We start from the raw sequence: 4,929 nt of genomic DNA, 5'->3' as shown, positions 1-4,929 counted from the left end.
TCTTCCTTCTTTTTTTTCCTCGTGGCTGCCAGCTTTTGATGGATGCAATATAGGTAACGAACGAGGCGTACTCACGCGAAAGAAATTACGTGTATAGTGGAACATTACGCGAGATCCTTTCTCGTTCTCGAATCCGACTTTTCCCTGCAAGTATCGTGCAAAATCCCGATTCAACGGGAAGATATTTTGAAAAAACGCTTTTTCGAAAAATTGGCTACTTGCCATAGAAAAATCGGTTTACCCGTTACAATAGATTTCCTCCTCGAATTTTTCACGTTTTAATCTCGTAATTTCGAGCTTGGAATATCTTGGAATCACGTTTGCACCGCCCGTTCGATCTCGACGTCGAAATATCCCCGAAATATCCTCGTGATTTCGATTTACTTTACGCGTACCGTTACGGACACATCCGCGTTTCCCCGCACCAAGAGACACAAGTTGTGCATTCCCGCGCCAGGAAGCTCGCAAAGTAGAGTCGATTCCGAGCATAACGGCGCTACGGCATAAATCCACGTTGCGAAAGTTTGGCCGCGGCGGAGTATCCCTCGGCTAATAGATTTGTATGTTTATTGCCTGTGCACGGTCTGCAGCTTGGGATCGTTATATCGTGTGCAATTTATTCGCGTTATGTGTCGTTCGATGCTCGGATGCCGGGTGTGTAAAGCGCGGGCGCCTCGTCGTCGGGACGTCTCGCCCTTCGCATCACGGGACAACGAGCTACTTTGCCCAGTTGGCAGGCTTCTCTTTGGATCGCGAGACGTTGCAACAGAGATTCCCCCCCTCTTTCTTTCTGGAGGAAAGGGAGGAATACGCTTTTCGACTTTTCGTCTCCATCATAACTCCTCTTCCTCCTCCTCGATTCGTCTTGCGCCGAAACAGATCTTCTTCTAGAACGTCGAACAATACGGTTTTCAGTTTTTGTTTTCATCGTTCATCGTAATTGGATGGATGAAAAAGTGGGATTGGATCGAACTGGAAACAAATTCTAAATTCTTCGACTTTACGATTTCTACGGTGTTCCGCTCGTTAGAAGTAGAAGTAGCAGTTTGGATATAAACGAGGGGGAAAGGATTTTCACAAGGAGGAGGATCATCTTGGGATCGATGTGTCGCTCGAAAGAAGGAACGAAACACAGGAACGCACTTTTCTGAAATATGGGTCGCCGAAGTTGGTGTGTTTTCTCGAATATGACACGATGAACGGTTTTATCCGGTAACGGTTGTAAGCGAAACGCGTGATATAAATAACCGGGAATCGATGGAAATTCGCTGGACGTGTGCTCATGCAGACAATTAAAAATAAAAATTAGCCGGATTTTCCGACACCATTCGGTATGTACATATATATATATATATATATAGGTAAAAGAGGTAAAACGCGTATCATTCATCCTCGTTCGGTATCGAACGAAAAATTAACGCCGTGTAATTAACCCTTCCACCCTGTCGGTCCGATATGCCGGCCACGTTTAATTTCACTAATTATACGTGACCAGTAGGGATTAGCTTCCTGTCAGAGCCAACGGCCGCGTCATTATGCGATATCGTTCGGAACTAAAAGGATTAAAATCGCGCAACAGAGGAAAAAAAAAAAGATGGATGGATATTAAGCTCGCTAAGAGATACAAGACACAGCGGCGCACCGCTCGCCAAAGATATTGAAAAGGCTCGAAAGAGTTAAGCAGCGGGCAAAAATCAGACAGAAAAGTCGATGCAACCGGTATACCGTGTAATGAATGAGGGCGCGGTGCACGGGTCCGTTAGTATCCGAGTGCATCTACACATCGTGCTGCAACAAGGTGGCCTCTTCGTGTTCCTCCTTCCCCTCTCTCTCTCTCTTACTTCTCTGTTTTTTCCTTCTTTATCCCTTTTCCTCTTTTCCCCTACCGAGGTTGCAAGAGAGCCATGCTCGTATTTCCATCGTCGGTGAAAACCGAAACGTGCCACGCTCTTTCTCTCGCGCTGACGAGATCGGTTCGATGCTGAAAACGTGGTCGATACTCCAAGACTTTCCATATTAGAATTTTTAAATATTCAACAATGCATCGTTTTTGACGAAGATACGAGGAGCCGACACGGCTTTCCCCTCCATTCTCTCTCTCTCTTTCTCTTCCTCTCCTTCCGAGCAGCCACTTCTATATGTACGTGATCGATCTCAGCTGCGTTCCCTCGATATTCTAATATCGGAATGATCTTTGCCGATAAATTACATTTTATACGACGCCCCGTGATAAATTAGGTTTCGCGCGTGTTCGCGCAACAATGCTGGCACGCTGATATTTTTCGCCGATCAATTTTTCGAACCGCGCGTCTTCGGTTTTGCGAAAACGATTTTGGAAGAACGATGATTGGAAGAAAATCGCGTAATCGTTCGAAACACCTTTTTCAACGCCTATTCAAGTGGATACGCACGAGTGTATCTTTCGAGTGGCCGAGTGACCGCTAACGAATTATCGTACGTTGAACTTTTTGCCTGGCAACGCGCGAAGCGATTCGAAAGTTTTCGGTTATCGTTGGCATGATCCAACGTCGAGATAATCTTCGACGATTTCGCCTCGAGATTTCGCGGCTCGATATTTCCGGCTTTCCTCGTTAGCGGCCGCTTCACGGTATTTCGCTCGACGAGTATTCGATTTTCGAGCTGGAATATGCCGGGAGCGTCGGCATCGTGCCAGCTTCTCCGCCGGTGGATTACAATTTTTAAATATTCAACGTTCTTTGTGAGGAAATACGGGGACGGTCGATGTCAGCCGCATCCTCGATACCCTGATATATATATATATATATATATACATATATATCGCCGCGATCTTAGATGCCGTGTTACGTGAGACGTTATAAATGTTGTCTTACGCCCCGAGGAGGAGGAGGAGGAGGAGGAGGAGGAGTGTGTCGTTAAAATTCACGATTACGGAGAAAGAGTTGCGATAACTTGCGTTAACCGATTCTCGCGTGATCGGTTATGCTGCGCGGCCGAACGCTTCTCGAATTCAAAGCATCGCTCGCTTCTCAACTCGGTCTGGATTAAAGTTTTAAATATTGAGCGGTGCGTTGTTGCGTCGAGCAGAGGAGAAGAGAAGAAGGAGGAGGGGGGGGGGTATAGTCTCGCAACGTCTTCAGGTTTCAGTATCCTGGCCGGATAGTCACGCGCGATACTTGGCAACGGATATCCGGGGAATACGAAATCGGGCGCGCAACTATATAACGGGGAAATAACGCAGTCGGATTCATCCTCGCCGTGTTTCTGAAAACATTTCTCCTCGGCGAATAACCGATCGGTCGTTATACACAGGAGATCCAGAGATACACGTGTGTATCCTTTTCCTCTATCTCCCTCCCCCCCCCCCCTCCCCCTATGGAGGAAGAAGTTTTGACACGGCGGTGGTGGATGCCAAGTAACTTTATTGAAAAAGTATCTAGGTACTAAGTCTTAAAGAACAAAGGTAGCGCTTCTCGCGCCCGGTTTCCTCCTCTTCCTCTTGGATCCGCGCTCCTCCGTCCTTCTTTCGTTCCTTCCAGATCGAGCGGCCCCGAACGGAATATTGCCTTTTTGTCGTCGTGCAAGCAAAATCCTTTCCTCCCGCTCGAACACTCGCTGGAAATTGACTCTGCTTATATCGGCTTACCGACGGCTTTGCAGCCTCTCTTGCCTTGCGTTTCCCTTTCTCCCTTCTCTCTCTCTCTCTCTCTTTCTCTCTTTCCCTTCCCCCTTGCTCCCCCTCCTTCCTCCAGATCTGCAGCGCTCCAGGTTTTCTCTTTCGGTTTCATCGGGCCGCGCCTACCGTCTGTCGCGGGCCCCTTTGTCCCCTTTGTACCATCTTCGATCGGGAAAGTCAAACTCTGCGACCACGAAAACGACATCAGAACCCGGTGTGTAACGGTAGCGGAGGGGGAGAGAGGAGGGGGCAACCGTGGCGTGGAATCAATTTTTCCATGGTTGGGGAGGATGACGATCTTCTTGCATCGAAGAATTTTATTCCTCTTCCCTCCCCCTCCCTATTCGTACGAATGAATAATTCATCGTTAAAAAATTTCGAGCATGTTCCATTGCGCGTGAATTTCCCGGGAATCCGTATATCAGGTTTATATTATTGACGAAGACACGTGTTCTATTCTTGCCGTCCGATTTTTGGCGATATTTTACGTTGCATATATGTGACGTAATTAGGGAAGCGTAGAAGAAAAAAAAAAAAAGAAGAAAAGAGAAGAAAAGGAATGAAATTGGGATTCTAATAATTGTAACGATTCGTTTCGTTCTTTGTCAACGTTATTCGCGATCTTGTTACGTTCGTATTTAATTTTCCTTTCCGTGGTCGCATATATAAATAGAATCATCATACATATCACCGGAACAGATTTAAATCACTCGATTTCGAGAATAGAACGTTCAAATATATTCACATTTCACGAATTCTCTTCTCTAAAGTACTTTAAATACTTGTTTTGTTACCTCGTTGTTATTTGTACAATAATATTAAAACAACGTAAATTCGGTACAAGTTTTTGCCGTTTCTTGTTTCTCGAATATTAATCCCATGTTGATAATTACAATTATTTGTCTATTAGTTATACACGTTTCGAAATCTTATTTCAAGTCAATGTTTCTTCCTTCTCCAAGAATCGTGTCAGATATATATACGAATTACTCGTAATTATCGTACATAAATATACATTAAACAAATTTTGTCAAATAAATCCACAAAGATGATGGATAATAATTTTGCATACATCGATCAATACATCCGATTAATCGTTTTCTCGATCCGTCGAACGTTCGTCGAAAATAAAATAAATAAAATCCTAATTAATCATGCAAATGCAGAAACTACGGTGTCAAACGATTCGATCGAATGGTAGAAGTGCGATCGGAGAGGTCTGGTATCGATGCAATTAATTTCTCGGTTTAACGAGTCTTCCGACTCCCTCGGGG

The sequence above is a fragment of the Apis laboriosa genome, unplaced genomic scaffold (genome assembly GCF_014066325.1).
Source record: "Apis laboriosa isolate Shangri-la unplaced genomic scaffold, ASM1406632v1 scaffold62_cov152, whole genome shotgun sequence".
Lineage (NCBI taxonomy): Eukaryota > Metazoa > Arthropoda > Insecta > Hymenoptera > Apidae > Apis > Apis laboriosa.
This window is presented reverse-complemented; position numbering follows the sequence as displayed.